At 44.8% G+C, this 18,898-nt stretch overlaps 1 protein-coding gene across 1 annotated transcript in view; it reads left to right on the top strand.

Moving 5' to 3' along the window:
* Nucleotides 1-1,343: 1,343 nt before the first annotated feature.
* Nucleotides 1,344-18,898, top strand: part of IP6K2 (inositol hexakisphosphate kinase 2) — a 30,737-nt gene continuing 13,182 nt past the window's right edge. Inside the window, 1 exon segment of the mRNA XM_036869336.1 lies at nt 1,344-1,423. The gene's annotated coding sequence lies outside the window, so the exon portion shown is untranslated.

The raw sequence follows: 18,898 nt of genomic DNA, 5'->3' as shown, positions 1-18,898 counted from the left end.
AGTCAAGACAAAGTCTGAGGTGTTTGGCCTGAACAGTAGGAAGGACTGAGCTGCCATCACTTTAGCTGGGGGAGTTGGGGTGGAGTAGGTTTGGGGGATGAGCTGGAGCTAGGGTGGCACAAGTTGAGTTTGAGGTGCCAAGAGGAAGTCAGAGTGCAGGTCCCTAGTCCATAGCTGGACATTGAGTCTGGCACTCAGAAAAGGTCTGACCGGACATACACCTTTGGGAGCGATAGACATGTAAGTGGAATTTGAAGCCATGACCCTGGGTAAGATTATGAGAGCGATAGTGTAGACAGAGAAAAGGTGAAGAGGAGGAACCAGTGAGGTCAGAGGAAACCAGGAGGGCATGGGGCCCTGGAAGCCACACAGGGATTGTGCTTCCAAGAGAGGAGAGATCAGCAGGTCACAGGAAATCTTTCCTGCCTATCCTCATAAGGGCAGGCTTTTTTTTTTTTTCCTACTGTTTTTGTTCACTGCTGTATTTCCAGCACAGAGCGTAGGTGCTCCATAAATAGTTGTTGAATGAATGAGTATATGCATGAATCCACACCTCTGCAAACTGTCAGCACACAGGGATTTTTTAAAAGAGCAGAGAACAGGTAGGAGGCTCTACCCACTCTCAGTAGCATCCTCATCCTCCCTTGCTTTTGCCAGCCACAATGATATTAACTCAGGTGGGAGACCTTCTGGCTAACACAGGGCCCAGGGCAAACGAGCTTCAGACAAGCTCTGTAGTGTGGAGCGTGGTGGAACCTGGGTTGGACACTGGGTCACGCACCAGTCCACAAAGGACTATACAGCCGCTCCTCTGTTCACCCCTCTATATCTAGTCATTTGTCCATCCATCTACATCCAGTCATCTGTCCACCTGTGCATACAACCGCCCTTTGTCCACCGTCTACAGCCACTCTTTTGTCCATCCTTCTGTCCAGCCACATCCAGTCCTCTGTCCATCCATCTGCTAGGGTGACCAACTTCCCAGATTGCTGCAGACTGTCTCAGTGTTAATATTGAAAGTCCTGCATCCTAGGAAACCGCTGGGACCCAGGAAAAATGGTACAGTTGGCTGACCCATCTGTACCCCTGGCATCCCGTATTGCACCCCTGGGCTCGAAGCCCACCTGTCCACCCAACCTGACCTCCTTGGCCACTCTCTCCCAGGGAGGCAGACAAGACTCCACCCCTCTCGCTAACCCCGCCCCAATGCACCGCCCCTTCCGGAAGCCGCTACAACGAATCCAGGCGCCCTAGCAACAGCGCTTTTTGGGCCGCCCAGTCCGCGAGCTGGGCTCCCGGTGCGAGCCAATAGTGAGGGGCTCCGGGAGTGAGGCGCGGGGGGCGGGGCTCGCCGCAGCGGCCGCCATCTTGGTGGGAGAGAAACAATAGGACGGAAGCTCCGCGGGACCGGCTGAGGTAGCAGGTAACGCCCGCTCTGCTCGGCCTACCGCTCTGCCGCCCCAGGGGCTTTGGAGGAGGGTTTCTCCGGGTCGTCGGGGAGCGAGGTCTCTGGTCATTAGGGGTGTCCCCTGGTTTTTTGGGAGGGGCTCTCCCGCGATGATGGGAGTAGGAGAGATCTCTCAGGGTCCTTGTGGGGCCAGATTTCCCCGGGTCATTTGAGAGAGGCATTATTTCTTCAGGTTATTGGGGAGAGACGATTTCCCTTGGTTTTGACGGGCAGGATCTTCCCTGGTCATTGTGGGGGGGGGGGTTTCCCGGATATTTTGGTGGTGCGGGATCTCCCCCTGTCATTGAAGTCTCCAGTCATTGGGGAGGGCAAGATCTCCCGGGTCATTGAGGGGGTCTCCCCAGGACATTGGCGTCCACGATCTGCCGGGTTATTGACGGGGGTCTCCTTGCGTCTTTGGCTGGAGAAGTCAGCCCAACGCCTCAGGTACGGTTACCTGCGGCCTGCAGATGTGCAGCCATTTTGAGTGTTGAATGTCAGTTGGGCTTGTCAGCTGGTGTCTGGTGGGGGAATCTGCACACCTAACCTTCTTATCCCAAAAAGTCCTAAAATGGATCCGGGGACATCTTCTTAATAGTGATCAGCTTCACCATGGATGGAGCTTTCATTTCGTTCACGTTGGATTACAGACAGTTTTTTGTCTTTTGCGTCCTAATGATTTGTTTCATTTTTGGCTTTTATTCAGTTTCATATATTAAAGCCGAATTGCAGAAAAATGAGTCCAAATGTTGTGAAATGTAAAAACCAGTAAAATCTAGTGCCCTTAAATACCGGGGAAATAAAACTAGTCACTGATTGGAATGAAACATTTTGGTAACAAAATGTACATAGAACAAGAATAAGATAAAATCATCTGAGAAAATAGTTTTAAGTACTGAAACTTCTAAAAAGTGGTAACAGAAATGTTGCAGATCACAAGTTTTATGATACTTTGTATAAAGCGCCATGATTACAATAGTTTTGATGAATTCTAGTATTTAATTATTTGCTGTATTTGCATTTTTAGCAGGGTAACATTTTAAGTGAACTAAAATGCTTATTTACCTAGGTTGCTGCTGTGGAGTTTGTGTAATTGCATCCTGTAATCTGGTGTTAAGTATTTAACGAGAAGTTTCAGGGCAGTATTGTTATTGTTTTAACTTCAACCACTACCAGAATTAGAAACTGAGCAAAATGAATACTTTATCATATTGATGTGATAGGCCAGTGGATCCCTTAGTAACTTTTTCTGGAGGCAAAAGTCAGTTGAATGGTTAACTGTTACTCCAGTTGGTTGACCTGCTTTGTGACTTTAGACTAGAATTCTCAGGAATTGTTAGAAATAAGGTGAATGAGAGCTAGGACTGGAGTTGATACAGTTGTAAAAACCAGTTTAGCAAATGTAATAGACTTCTTTTTGTTTCAAGGCTTCGCAGGTGACAGACAAGTACATGGTATACCAGCCCCATATCTGTCTGAGCAATGGAATGTGTGAGGAAGGCACAACTACTGACTGATGAACCTTAACCAGTCTTCTTTGCAGAGGGGTGCGAGGGGTGCCAGAGCCTTCCGTAAGCACCGGAGGGAGATATCACCCGTATCTAGGCAACAGGGATGAGCCTCCCTGAGGCCAGCTTGCTGAGGTGAAAAATTTCCATTGTTTGGTTCATAAAGAGGATGCACTGGGGAAGAATTTTTCCTTTAAGTGATGTTGTTTTACCTAGTGGGGTAATCACCTTAGACAAATTGAACACATTTTTGTGTAGTAGATGATTGCTTTCATGTGATTACATTTTAAAGCATGTTTTTATTTTTTAAATAAATTATATTTTTGCCTATTTGCATACCAAGTAATAAAAGTAACAAGTAGTACTAGTGTTTTGTAATACATTCTGGTAGCAAGGAAGGGGCCTTTTCCTGCAATATTGAATTTAGCGTTTACCTCAGAATTTGAACGAAAAGAGTCTCCTAAAATGATGGATACTTGGTTTGGGTTTGTCAACCATCCATCCATCACCAGCTTCTGCAGTTACCAACTCCTAGCCAATCTTGTTTCATTTACACTCTGCCTTCCTCCCCTCCCCTTTAAAAAAAAAAAAAAAAAAAAAAGCTGAATTTTTTAGGAAACCTATCCCCAAAGTGTATATTATCCAAAAGTATTTCATTGTGTATCTCTAAGACAAGGAGCTACCCATGGTTTTTACACCATTATTATGCCTAAAATACAATGATAATTCCTTAATTTTTTTTTTTCAAATATTCAGTCATGGTCAAATGTCCCTGATTGTCTCATTTTTTTATAGTTGGTTTGTTCAAACTGGGATCCAGATAAAGTCTGCATATGGCATTTGATTGAAGTGTCTCTTTTGTCTCTTAAATTTATATATGCTTACTCTGTTTTGTAATTTATCTGTTCGAACAACTGTCATTTATCCTGTAGGGGTTCCCATATGCTGGCTTTTGCTGATCACACCCTGTGCTTGAGACCTTTTGACTCTGGTGGCTGGGTTTGAAGGAGTCACACCTGTATATCTTTTCAGTGAAGAAGTTGTGTTGGAACTGCCAAGGCTCATTGAAAAGTGAGCCCCAGACGGTGAACTCTGAGGGCTGTCAGGGACCTATAGGGCCACACAGTGCAAGAGCCTCCTCCTCTCTCTGTGTCATGTGGTCCAGATTTTCCATGTGGAACAGAGAGGAGATTCTTACCCTTGGCCTCCAGGAGGATGAAGATGTTTTGCTCCTTGTCTCCTTACAGACCTCCTTCTCTCACACTGACGTTGCACCCTCTGCTCACAGGCTGTTCACAATTATGGGGGCCTCGACCCAGTGCTCTTCTTTCTTTGCACATTACTCTTGGGGTGCCTTCTGCCGTCCCTTTGTAGGTAATTCCCAAATCTGTTTTCAAGTTAAGTTCACTCAAGCTTCACTCCCACTGCTTCCAGCTGTCTGCTGTACATTTCTTCTTGATTGCTTGATCATCCCTTATATTTAAGTGTCTGCAGCTCAACTCACTATCTTCTCAGCTGTTTCTGACTTCATGAACAAAACATCCTTGTTCTGACTTGTTGTGAAGACTCAGTATCTGACTCATCCCTCTAATTTGATTCCCTGAATCAGGGATTCTGAAGATAGGGTCCGTAGTTGCCCGCTCCACAAATTGTATGCAGAGTTCAGTGAGGGTGTGAATTTTCAGGAGAGTCCCACAGTTGTCTCAGATTCTCCAGGGGGTCTGTTGCTCCCTCAAGGGTTAAGGACAGTGTGCTACACCTCGCCATCTACCAAGTCCTGCTTCTTTACCTTCTCCCCCTCCTTCCTTGATTCTTCTGTGTAGGCTGGGCAGGGCAGCTGGCTCTGTGGGTGCAGTGGAGAAGACAGGAGACCCTGTGCCCTGCCATGTATGCCACTGAGTAGGGGAGGTTACATTAAAGAGGTCTGAGACAGGTGTCTGGAGATAGCAGTCCTGATGTCTTGGTGGCCCTAGAACCTGAGGGCTGTCAGGATGTTTTCCCGCCACCCCCTGCCCAGCAGTTGAAGGCAGAGCCTCTCTGAAGCCAGGTTTTTCCTTGTCTCTCTGCCTGGTTATTTTTCCTAACATAAAATGTCGCCACCATACTCCAGAATCCAGTGGCTCACATACTTTATAGGTTGGGTCAGAGTGAAACAGTGGGTGCGATCTTTTAAAATCTATGCTCCCAGCAATTCTACTTCTAGGACTTTTTCGTACAAAAATACTTCACAGGTGTGCAAAGACAGATACAAGGATGCTCACTGCATTATTATGGTCAGAAAAAAGTTGGAAATAGTGTCAGTAGGGAAGTCGATAAATACATTATGATTTTGTGTGACTATTATGCAGCCTTTAAAAGGACTCATATATAGACAGAGGTAGCAAGATGTCTAAGTCATATAGTTTAGTTGGGGGGGAAATGGCAAAACAGAGGACAACTATTGAATGATTCTACTTATATGGGAAACTGGAGTACTCAAATTTGTAGAGACAGCAAGTTGAATGGTGGTTACCAGGGGCTGGGGGGTAGGGAGAGTGGGGATTTATTATTTAATGTATATAGTTGCAGTTTGAGATGATGAAAAAGTTCTGGAGATAGTGGTGATTATTGCACAACAGTGTGGATGTACTTCATGCCACAGAACTGTACACCCCAAAATATTTAAAATGGTAAATTTTATATTGTGAGTATTTTATCACTGTTTTTTTAAAGTTAGGTGAGAAAAATAAAGCTGATTTTACTTGGGGAAAAAAAGGCAAAACAACACATATAGCCTGATCCTATTTGTGGAAAGAATAGAAAAATGCACTGAAGAAAATCTACAGGATAAAGAGACCCCAAACTAATAATGGTGGTCATTTTATCACACTTGTAACCAGTTTAAAAATGTCTTTTTTAAGAGCTAAGCAGGATGTCCCTTGGTACTCCATTCCTCTACCTGTTGCGGAAGCCCCATTTCTTCATCCGCCTCGCACAAGTGCAGGCTTAACATGCCCTCATCCACTTATACTGTCAAGTCCACCCTCTGGCCTCCATCTTCCATTGGACTTTTTGTAGGAACTGGAATGGTGGACAGAGGATAGCTCACGTTTGAGGAGTGCATTGCATGTAAGCCAGGCAGTAAGCTAGATTTTTTAATCTTGTTCCCACCTTATGGCACCTACATAAAACTACCATGACTGGTTTACAGATGAAGGCAGGCACCAAGAATAGGTAAAACACCATTTATACCCAAGTATAAGGCAGGCCTCAATTTGTCAGGGAGATTTTATTTTATTTTATTTTTTAATTTATTACTTATTTTACTTATTTTTGGCTGTGTCGGGTCTTAGTTGCGGCACGTGGGATCTTTCCTTGCGGCGCGCGGGCTTCTCTCTAGTTGTGGCGCGCAAGCTTCAGGGTGCGTGGGCTCTGTAGTTGTGGCGCACGGGTTCCAGAGCGCGTGGGCTCTGTAGTTTGCAGCACGCAGGCTCTAGTTGAGGGGTGCCAGCTCAGTAGTTGTGGTGCGTGAGCTCAGTAGTTGTGGTGCGCGGGCTTAGTTGCCCCACAGCATGTGGGATCTTAGTTCCCTGACCAGGGATCAAACCCAGGTCCCCTGCATTGCAAGGCGGATTCTTTACCACTGGACCACCAGGTAAGTCCCCTGTGAGAGAGATTTTAAAATAATTTTGTGGTACAACTCAAGTGTATAAACTTACAGAGAGGTACTTGAAAGTTGGATTTCTTGTAATATTTGTTATTTTAATTTTCACATACATATTTAGTTATCTAGAATAATGTATTCCTTTAGAAGTTATGCTTTTTACCCACATAGTTCATGAAGTAGTTCTGCTCCAACTTGCTTGCTTGCATCTTTGCCATTCCCGTAGCCACTTTTGGAGGTGCTTTCCTCTTAAACACTCCTTCTCCCCTCTCAGTGTTGGAGATGTGACATTGTCGCTGGAACCTTTACCCCAAGCTGGTTGTGACCTCTGCAAGTGCGACCCTTTTACTGTGTTGATTTTTTAAAATGACAGCTTTATTGAGATATAGTTCACATACCATATAATTCCTCCCAAAGAAATCCTGTATCCCTCATTCCCATTGTAGCCCCCCTCCCCACTGGCCCGTCGGTCTTCCTGAAAGTCCTCTCACCCTGACATGTTTGAAAGGACACTACTGCACTGTGTTACACTTCAGGACTGGAGAGAGAAAGCAAGTCGGTGCTGCCCAGCTGATCCTATTGTCAGATGTGGTGGTATGTTCCAAAGGTAGTTGCTTTGTGACCAGGGAGGCTGTAGCACTTTATCATTTTGCCATTTTCTACATGGGAGATTGGAGGTTTAGGACTTTGACTTACTCAGCTTACAAGAATTTGTTGGCCCTGACCATGCCTCACATACTGCTCAGGTGCACCTTGGGTTCATTTTTTTTGTTTGTTTGCAGATATTTTCTCCAATCTCTTTGGAGAAATTTTCATTAATAGTGTTCTCTTCCAATTGAAGTTATGCTAATTCACTCTTATAAGTAAGGATTAAGCTATGGAAAACAAGTAGTAACATCTCTCCCCAGCATTATTGGTATATGATGGCCAAAAGTTAATATTCTAGTGACAAGAAAGAGTTTTTGTTCTGTTTGTTTGTTTGTTTGTTTTTTTGGCCGCGGCATGTGGAACTTCCCCATCTAGGGATCGAACCCATGCCCCCTGCATTGGAAGCACACAGTCTTAACCACTGGACCACCAGGGAAATCCAAGAGTTTTTGTTCTTTATGCCAACAAGATGCCCCTTGGTTAAGACTGAAATGGTTGGGAGTATGATAACTTCTAAATGTGGTATCCAGGTCAGAACAGGTAGCAAAATAAGCACCTGGTAACAACAGAAAAGTCATGCCTTGATCTGATTTTGTGCTAGTGAAATGTAGCTGTTGTAGAAGTGATGTGGTCAACACCTACAGCACCCACCCACAAAAAGTAAAAATGATAGCAGCTACGGCTGCCTTGCCTAACACCCTCACTGTGCTACGTCTTTTACCTGTGTTCTTTTCATTCCTGGCCTCTCTGCAAGGTGGTCAGAAGTCTCATCCCACTCTGGACGGAAGGATTTCAGGCTTTGGGTTTTCTTGAAACCTTTCTGACTTGGAGACAGAGCTCCAGTACCTGCTTTCACAAGCCCCTTTGGGCAACTGGAGTCAGCCTGGGCCTCTTCTGCTTGCTCTCTGTCGTGGCAAATTCACAAAGCTTTCTTTGCACTGCTGGATTTTTTTTAACTCGTCTTGTGAATGTATTTAACTGAAACTTGTAATTGATCAAATGGGAGATCATTTAGTATTACCTGTATTCTCTGTGTATCCATCTGTTTACCTTACTTGCGACAAATACTTGTTGTAGAAATTGAGTGGCCAATCCCAAGCCTAAGGAAGAGTAGAACTTTTCTTTTAATGGAATAAGATGTGTTAGAGACCAGGAAGCAGAACACTTGGCTCTAGTGTTATTTCTGCACGTAGTTTTCAAGAATGTGCCCGCTCAGTACCTGAGCTGGATCCCAAAGGCAAACCCCCCGAGCCACATCAGTATGTCTTAACCCCACCACAGCCCCTTCCCTTGAGCCTTGTTCATCTTTAAGGTGGGCTGCTCCAGGGCCACAGGGCTTTCCTGTCCACAGCTGCACACTCAGAAATGAGGTGACCCCATGGACTGGGTGTGCTTGTCATACTCTCTTGGGGAATGCAGAAATCTTGAATCGTCCTGCAATGTTTGTTTTATAGGAGTAATAGACTATTTTTGTTTTACAAGTATAAAACTAACATTGGATATGCATTTTTACTAAAACCTTCCCACCTTCTCATCTGTCCCAGTCTCTGATTGAGATCCCAGGTCATGTCTATACAAATTCAGTGTTTTTGCTGAGGCTGCAGCAACATTTGTCTTGGGATTAACGTAAATCCAAGCCTGCCGGCTTTCACTTTGATACCCATTTGCTTAATGTGCTTTAAACTTGGTATATGTGGACTGTGCCTTACTCCTCCTTCCCCTCTCATGAGCGAGAGTTCACAGTTCAGCTTCTTTTACAGGGTGCCCATGGAGGTGTGTGGACCCCATATCTGTTGGCTCTAGTGCTAAACATAATCATACTGTTTCCTTGAGAGATTGCCCGAGTAAGCAACAAAGGAAGAAGAGAGATGGATGAAGTATACTTGGCCAAAGAATGTATGTTTTTATGAGCTTGAGCAACCTGACAGGAAAAACATACACCAATAACTGTTAAAGCACTTACTTGCACATTGCCGAGATTACTGTCTACCTAAGTTAGGTTTTTTTTTTCTTTTAAATTTATTTTATTTATTTTTATTTTTGGCTGCATTGGGTCTTTGTTGCTGCGCGCAGGCTTTCTCTAGTTGCGGCGAGCGGGGGCTACTCTTTCTTGTGCGCCAGCTTCTCATTGCGGTGGCTTCTCTTGCTGCGGAGCACAGGCTCTAGGCGCGCGGGCTTCCGTAGTTGTGGTTCACGGGCTCTAGAGCGCAGGCTCAGTAGTTGTGGCGCACGGGCTTAGTTGCTCCACGGCATGTGGGATCTTCCCAGACCAGGGCTCGAACCCATGTCTCCTGCATTGGCAGGCAGATTCTTAACCACTGCACCACCAGGGAAGCCCAGTTAGTTGGTTCTTGTTGAACATTTTCAGTTTTTCTTCTGTTATGAATAGAGGTTTTACATATAAGGCAGTGAAAGTTGTCCTTTCACGAACAGTGTCTATTCTCCAAGGTGAGTGCCTCTAGAGAGACAGCTGAGGTGCTTGCCAACCCCCTGCTGAAGGTGTGGGTTTTTCTTGCTCTGTGTCCTTATCAGAGCATGAGAACACACATATCTCTCCCTTAGGTTCTTTGAGATGCTCCTGCCCTTTGTAGAACCTGTGCTAGGTTTTATGGGTGGCTTGGGATGCTGCACCTACATGCTGCAGAGGTGCCAGCTGCCACCTGACAGACTCTGGGCCCTGAAAAACTGATGGATGTGGCCAACACATCTGGGGCAGATGAGGGCTGGGAAAGGAAGGAACAGGCTACCCCTCTCCCGGGAATGATTTATCTCGCTCTAAAAGAGTGTTTTTACTTTGAAAATACCTTAGGCTCTTTGCATAGAACCAAAGAAAGGGAATAGTGGTAAAATATCAAAAGTGGAAGTGCCCCTTTGGCCTTCGCTCCCAATCCTCATGTCTGTTGACTGACTGAAGTCATTGCCCTTCTCACAAGCTGGGTGATTCCAAAGGAGTCAGTGTGTAATTTGCTTCAGAACTATGGGTGCAGTTGAACTTGATTTCCGTAAAGAAGTTTTTAATATTTTGCTGTGCCTTATTGTGGAAAGAAATCTCAGGACTCATAGAAGATGATTGACAAATGGTCATGTGTTAAGATATAGTGCTATGACCTATGCGGTGTCAGGAATTTTCCCACTCCCATATCTTGTTCTTTTCCTGGCTGGTCATGGAGGAGCACTGACTGTACTTAGAGTAGTTGGGTGATCAAAGCTGCCATGTTGATGCTGTTAGCCTGGGATGCTTAGCAGACCCTTGAGGGGAGTATTTACCTGAGTGAGGTGTTGTGAGGACCCAGAGGAAGTTGTGCCCTCTGGGCACAGGATCTGGTGTAGCACAGGTCACACGTGTCCCTCCACCAGCAGGTACAGCCCTCATTGTGCTGGCCTGGGCGGGTCGGGGCTGCCTGGGTTCTGTGGCTGGCCATGAGGACTGAATCATTTTTGGCACCACTAGTTTCAGAGGATGAGTTCATGTGTCATCTGGTTTGGGAACTGGCTGAGAAATGAGCAGGGGTAAACATTGACCACAGGCAGGGAGCATATAATCTTGCCTGAAGCTAATGGACTGTTACTTAACTGGCACATGAGAGAACCATGACTAAAGTAGGAAAGTCCCCCATAGATCGAGACCTCAGAACAATTTTGGCCATAGTCTTCAAGGGTCACTTCTGCATGTTCCTGTTGTGTATGTTTCCCACATGGTGGTGGGAGTTGTAGTCTGCATCAAGGAGGAGGAGACTGGAGATGGAAAATTGCCCTTGAAGAGGGGAAACAGGCTTTTTAAGGAGGACTGATAATTCTTGGTGTGTGTATGGAATACATGTAGGTATTTATAAGTAAATTTGATATTCTGATAAAGGGGACATGTGACACCTTAGAATCAATAATTTAGATTTTCTTGAAGGAGTAGTGCTCCAGTTTTAGCTAGAAAAACTTTTTAAATTGCCAAAACTCTGTAATTCAAGCATTGTAACTGAGGAACATATTTCTAGGTAGGCTGAAAGCTCCTTCTCCCTGTCCCCCCTCCATATTGGGACCCTCTAGTCTTTCATTCCAGAAATCTGGTCTGATGAGGCAAAGAGATGGGGCAGTGTGATCATGCTGCTGGTTCGACAGAGAAACCTCTGAGAGGCTGCTGTTTCCCTTATGGAAAAGCTTGTCCGGATTTTTGGAACAGAATCTGCTGTTTCATTTGTCCCTCAGAATTGGTGGAAGGATCTGCATTGTTGTGACTTTTCGTGAAATACTTCCACTTACAACTTGCAACTTGTAGTTTCTCCTTTATTAAAACTAGAATAAAGGGACTTCCCTGTGGTCCTGTGGCTAAGATTCCATGCTCCCAGTGCAGGGGGCCCGGGTTCCATCCCTGGTCAGGGAGCTAGATCCCACACGCCTCAACTAAGAGTTTGCATGCTGCAACTAAAAAAGATCCCACATGCCGCAAGGAAGAGCCTGCACGCGGCAATGAAGATCCCATCCTGCGTGCTGCAACTAAGATCTGGCGCAGCCAAATAAACTAAAAAAAAAAAAACAAGAATAAAATGCTGATGAGGGGGGAAATGAACACCTGGTGTTGGACCCCAGGCATTTGTGTCAAGTTAATACAAGGCTTTTGTGTCTTGTCTCTCTGGCCCTGCTGCATTCTTTGGTGGAACCAGCGCCTGCTATGACATGGGGGTGACCCTTCCAGCCTTCTTAGCAGTGACTCTTTCATCTCAAAGTACCTGTCATTTTCCATGATGAGGCCTAGGTGATCTGGTGCCTCAGTGCACCCATCTGTAGTGGGAGTGATCTTAGTATCTACTCCAGAAGGCTGTCATAGGAGGGAGGGAGTTACAGAACAGACTAACAGCTTGGTAAACGGTAACTCTTTTCTCTGACATGGTTGTATCCCATTGTCACTGAAGATTGAGTTGGTCACTTCCTCCTCTGGCCTTTCAGCACCTTGTACACATTTTAGGGACAGGATGTGTTGGGGTTATTATCCTCCCTTGTTTACATGTGGTCGGTCTCCCAGGGTCTCCATCATGGAGTGGAGCTCTGAGCATGCAGTGTGGGTTGCATCGGGGTTTTTTGGCAGATGAGTTTAAAACCTTCAAGAGCTGAGCAGCCATCTGGGTTTCTTATTTCAGTTGTAGTGAATTATTTTTCCCCCTAATATTTTCACTCCCAATTATAAAGGTAACAAACACATGCTCTGAGTTCGAGAAAATTTCAAGAAGTTTGGAACATTCAGAAAACTGAAGAGATGGGAATAACAATCTTACCACTTAGTACTGGGCAGATCCAGCTTTTGTGGTGGCTGAAGTTTATATAGTGTAACAAATATATATAATTGATTTATATAAATATATAATTATAAGTACCGTCTTTAAACAAAAGAATTTACAATTGTGAAAACAATAAGGTAAGAAAGTGAACTTATCTACAAAACAGAAATAGAGTTACAGATGTAGAAAACAAACTTATGGTTACCAGGGGAAAGGGGAGGGGAGCGATAAATTGGGAGATTGGGATTGACATATATATACTTCTATATATAAAATAAATAACTAATAAAGACCAACTGTATAGCACAGGGAACTGTACTCAATACTCTGTAATGGTCTATATGGGAAAAGAATCTAAAAAAAAGAGTGAATATATGTATATGTATAACTGATTCACTTTGCTGTACACCTGAAACTAACACAACATTGTAAATCAACTATACTCCAATAAAAATTTTTAAAAAAAAAGGGCTTCCCTGGTGGCTCAGTGGTTGAGAATCTGCCTGCCAATGCAGGGGACACGGGTTCGAGCCCTGGTCTGGGAAGATCCCACATGCCGCGGAGCAACTAGGCCCGTGAGCCACAACTACTGAGCCTGCGCATCTGGAGCTTGTGCTCCGCAACAAGAGAGGCCGCAATAGTGAGAGGCCCGCGCACCGCGATGAAGAGTGGCCCCCGCTTGCCGCAACTAGAGAAAGCCCTTGCACAGAAACGAAGACCCAACACAGCCAAAAATAAATGAATAAATAAATAAATAATAAAAATAAAGGAATTCCTTTAAAAAAAAAAATTTAGGGCTTCCCTGGTGGCGCAGTGGTTGAGAATCTGCCTGCCAATGCAGGGGACACGGGTTCGAGCCCTGGTCTGGGAAGATCCCACATGCCACGGAGCAGGTAGGCCCGTGAGCCACAACTACTGAGCCTGTGCGTCTGGAGCCTGTGCCCCGCAACAAGAGAAGCCGCGACAGTGAAAGGCCCGCGCACCGCGATGAAGAGTGGCCCCCGCTTGCCGCAACTAGAGAAAGCCCTTGCACAGAAACGAAGACCCAACACAGCCAAAAATAAATTAATTAATTAATTAAATTTTTTAAAAAAATGAAAAAAAACCCCCAATAATGTAAGACAGTAAATGTTTGGATTGAAAAAAGAAAACACAAAAAGTTACACATTTCAAAAATCAATAGTACAATATTTTTTCCCTACATTTCTGAGCAGCATACTGACTGCCTCATTCTATGACAGCAGTGTCATAATTTTTCTATAAAAATGGCACATAGGGACTTCCCTGGCGGTCCAGTGGTTAGGACTCTGTGCTTCCATTGCAAGGGCACAGGTTCAATCCCTGGTCAGGGAACTAATATCCTGCATGCCACACATAGCAGCCAAAAAATTTAAAAATAAAATAAATAATAAAATAAAAAGGTCACATAGTCACTACTCTAGGGTGGTTAATTGTTATTTGCTTTCCATAAATTTATTTCATTTGTTAGCTGTCATTTAAATTTATTGTAGGATAACACCTGTTACAATTTTTAAAATTTATTTTTAAAAAAATATTTATGGGGCTTCCCTGGTGGCACAGTGGTTAAGAATCCGCCTGCCAATGCAGGGGACACGGGTTCGAGCCCTGGTCCCGGAAGATCCCACATGCCGCGGAGCAGCTGGGCCCGTGAGCCACAATTACTGAGCCTGTGCGTCTGGAGCCTGTGCTCCGCAACAAGAGAGGCCGCGATAGTGAGAGGCCCGCGCACCGCGATGAAGAGTGGCCCCCACTTGCCGCAACTAGAGAAAGCCCTCGCACAGAAACGAAGATCCAACACAGCAAAAATAAATAAATAAAAAGCCCCCCCCCCAAAAAAAATTTAAAAAAAAATATTTATGTATTTATTTGTCTGTATCAGGTCTTAGTTGCGGCATGCGGGATCTTAGTTACCCAACCAGGTGTTGAACCCCCATCCCCTGCATTGGAAGGCAGATTCTTTTTTTTTTTTTTTTTTTAATTAATTAATTAATTTGGCTGCGTTGGGTCTTCATTGCTGCGTGGGCTTTCTCGTTGTGGCGAGCGGGGGCTACTCTTCATTGTGGTACGTGGGTTTCTCATTCTCTTGTTGTGGAGCACAGGCTCTAGGCACACGGGCTCAGTAGTTGTGGCTCCTGGGCTCTAGAGTGCAGGCTCAGTAGTTGCGGCGCACGGGTTTCGTTGCTCTGCAGCATGTGGGATCTTCCCGGACCAGGGCTCAAACCGATGTCCCCTGCACGGGCAGGCGGATTCTTAACCACTGCGCCACGAGGGAAGTCCTGGAAGGTGGATTCTTAATCACTGGACCACCAGGGAAGTCCCATCTGCTTTCTTTTTTTTTTTTTAATATTTTATTTATTTATTTATTTATTTATGGCTGTGTTGGGTCTTCGTTTCTGTGCAAGGGCTTTCTCCAGTTGCGGCAAGCGGGGGCCACTCTTCATCACGGTGCGCGGGCCTCTCACCATCGCGGCCTCTCTTGTTGCGGAGCACAGGCTCCAGACGCGCAGGCTCAGCAGTTGTGGCTCACGGGCCCAGTCGCTCCGCGGCATGTGGGATCTTCCCAGACCAGGGCGCGAACCCGTGTCCCCTGCATTGGCAGGCAGATTCTCAACCACTGCGCCACCAGGAAAGCCCCCCATCTGCTTTCTATTATTGACAACTTAGAACAGTTTCTTTCAGCCTCACAATTCATCATATGTCATGTAAATTTTTAGGGTTGTCATCAAATTTGGGAAACGTTTGTGAAATTTTTTTCATATATCAGCTGTGAGACTTCAAGACATTCAACATTTTTTATCCAGTGACTCCAGGGCCTTGGGAGGGGGTGGGCAGCCATGACCCCTGTGAGTAGCTGGTATTTTTGTTTTTAGGGTTTTTCGGTGTGTAGTAAAATGAACATAACATAAAATTTACCATTTTAACCACTTCTAAGTGTACAATTTAGTGGCAAAGCTGGAACTTTTTGCCAGTCTTTTCCTCTGTAAGTCTTATGACATAGTTCAGCTAATATCATAGATTATACAATTTTGTATCTTCCTTTTTTTTTTTTTTTTTGGCTGCCCCACATGGTTTGCAGGATCTTAGTTCCCTGACCAGGGATCCAACCTGGGCCCTGGCAGTAAAAGCATGGAGTCCTAACCACTGGACCACTAGGGAATTCCCTGTATCTTGCTTCTTTTAATTGAAGAGAATATCAGATTGTTTTAAAAATATAAAAGTGATAAACAATGTTTTATAGTATCCTAATAGTCCATCATGCACTTTCGTATTGCTGGATGTGGAGGTGAGTGCGTTCGTGTTGGGGTACAAGAGATGCCCTGCCAGGACCTGATTTTTATGGAGCAGCGGTGGGAGTTTTCCTGGGGTTGGTGTAGTTTGATGCCATATACCCATGACCCAAATGGGTCAGTCTGGTCAGCCACCTTCCTTGGTGCCTCCCACAAGGCAAACATTAACAGCTTTCTTCTTCCTTCCTGGCTTTATTTTGCTAAATCTCCTTTTGGTTTATTCATTTTGTCACCAGGGATTGTGCCTTATCTGCTGCCCAGCTTTTCTAGAAGTCCAGGTCATGGAGGGAATAATTTTTCGCCTGCACTGTCTTGCAGAGACACCTTGTTTGAAGCTGGATGGCAGACCCACCAGCATTGCTGAAAAGGCCTTCAGCAAATACTCAGCACCAACCCCATGGCCTTTCTTTGCTTTGCCTGCAAAAGATGGGGATAATTATCTTTCAGTGATAACTTAGCAACCTGAAAGCCTTGGGTCTTTGGGATGTCAACTCAATACTAACACAGAATTTCTGAATGCTAACTAGTATATTTGTTTTAAACTATGATAGGATTTTAATCTTCTCGTATCCACATTTTAAAAGTTTATTCTTCAGTGACCGTTCTTCTGCCTGATTTTCTACAAGAGAGAATTTTCCAAGAGGTTGGTTGTCATTAGATTAAGAGTTTAGGCTTTGTTTACATGAGATGTTTCCACACCAGCAGGAACCAGATGAGTATTCAGGTGCAGGGTCCTTCATTTATACTCCCCAGTTAGTGCAGACTTAATAAGGTGGGAGATTATAAATGCAAAATTAATACCCAGCCGATGCTCAGAATGCATTTTGTAAAGTGTGTGGCGTGCCACTTTTTAACGATTGTATTCCCTGTGCGGTTGGTGTGGGTTTGGATAATTGCAGTGGATGCCTTTTGAGTTCTCTGTTGATCTGTGTGCAGCAGGTATTCATGACGCAGTAGTGATTTGAGGCACATCCTGTGGAGTGCTTACTCGGTGCTGGTGCTCTTCTGGGCTCTGGAGATTCAGCAGTAAACAGAGCAGTCCAAAATGTCTGACTTTATGGACTTTATTTTCTGGTGGGGCAGAGTGGAGGAGACAGAAAATAAACAGGACAAATAAAACATATAGTATGTTAGGTGGTGATAAGTACTGAGGAGAAAATAAAGCACGGTTGTGTAAGGAATGTGGGTGGGGAGATATGGCACTTTTAGATGGGGTGGCTAAGGAAGACTTCATTAAAGAGGTGATATTTGCATAAAGAGCTGAAGGAGGTACGAGAGTGAGCCAGGGAGATATCTGGGGAAAAGTGCACCAAGCAGAGGGAATGGCAAGGACAGAGACCCTGAGGTAGGTATGTATCAAGCATGTTTGAGAAATAACAAGAAAGCCAGTATAATTGGAGCGGATTTGCTGTTGATTTTTCTTTTGTCATGGGTGTTTTACTGAAAGGCTTATTGGACCGTTATGCTTCTGTTCTGCCCATTTGTGTGTAAAGTATGCTTTTGCTTTGGCTTTACAAGAATTAAAAAAGATAACTGGAGGGCTTCCCTGGTGGCGCAGTGGTTGAGAGTCCGCCTGCCAATGCAGGGGACACAGGTTCAAGCCCTGGTCCCGGAGGATCCCACATGCCGCGGAGCAGCTGGGCCCGTGAGCCACAATTGCTGAGCCTGCGCGTCTGGAGCCTGTGCTCCGCAACAAGAGAGGCCGTGATAGTGAGAGGCCCGCGCACTGCGATGAAGGGTGGCCCCCCGCTTGCCGCAACTGGAGAAGCCCTCGCACAGAAACGAAGACCCAACACAGCCATAAATAAAATAAATTAAAAAAAAAAAAGATAACTGGAACTTCCCTTGTGGCGCAGTGGTTAAGAATCTGCCTGCCAATGCAGGGGACACGGGTTCGAGCCCTGGTCTGGGAAGATCCCACATGCCGCGGAGAAAATAAGCCCTCAGGCCACAACTGCTGAGTCCGCGTGCCACAACTACTGAAGCCTGCGTGCCTAGAGCCCGTGCTCTGCAACAATAGAAGCCACCGCAATGAGAAGCCCGCACACCACAACGCAGAGTAGCCCCCGCTCACCACAACTAGAGAAAACCCGCGTGCAGGATTGAAGACCCAACACAGCCAAAAATAAATAAATTAAATTTATTTAAAAAAAAAACTATTTAACAGCTAATATGATCTTTTAATTACAGTCTTTTCTGATTATTAAAATAATTTGTACTTATGAAAGTTTTGTAAACTAAAAAAAAAAATCAAGCTGTTTATTGAAATATAATTTATATACAATAAGATTCATTGATTTTATTTATTTATTTATTTTAATTAATTAATTTTTTTTTTTATTTCTGGCTGTGTTGCGTCGTCATTGCTGTGAGCGGGGGTTACTCTTCGTTGCGGTGCGCAGGCTTCTCATTGTCATGGCTTCTCTTGTTGCGGAGCATGGGCTCCAGGCGTGCGGGCTTCAGTAGTTGTGGCACGTGGGCTCAGTAGTTGTGGCTTGCGGGCTCAGTAGTTGTTGGCTTGCGGGCTCTAGAGCACAGGCTCAGTAGTTGTGGCACACGGGCTTAGTTGCTCTGCGACATGTGGATCTTCCCAGGCCAGGGCTCAAACCCGTGTCCCTTGCATTGGCAGGCGGCTTCTTAACCACTGCGCTACCAGGGAAGCCCCAAGATTCATTGATTTTTAAGTCTATAATTTGATGAGTTGTGACAAATTTATGCAGCCATGTAATCACTGTTCCAGTCACAGCATAGAACATCTTCATTACCCCTAAAAGTTCTCTTGGACCTCTCTGCAGTCAGTCCTATTCCCCTACCTCTGCCCCCTGGCAACTGCTTATCTACTTCCTGCTATTACAGTTTTGCTTTTTCTTGAATGTCATAAAAATGGAATCACACAGTATATAGTCTTTTGTGATTGGCTTTTTTCAGTTAACATAATGCTTTTGTGATTAATCTTTGTTGTTGCATATATCAATACATTCCTTTTATTGCTGAATAATATTCCATTATATGGATACACCACCGTTTGTTCATTCATTCACCCATTTGATGGACATTTGGGTTGTTCCCACCTTTTG

Source organism: Balaenoptera musculus, chromosome 11, assembly GCF_009873245.2.
Source record: "Balaenoptera musculus isolate JJ_BM4_2016_0621 chromosome 11, mBalMus1.pri.v3, whole genome shotgun sequence".
NCBI classification, from domain to species: Eukaryota; Metazoa; Chordata; class Mammalia; order Artiodactyla; family Balaenopteridae; genus Balaenoptera; species Balaenoptera musculus.
This window is presented reverse-complemented; position numbering and strand designations above follow the sequence as displayed.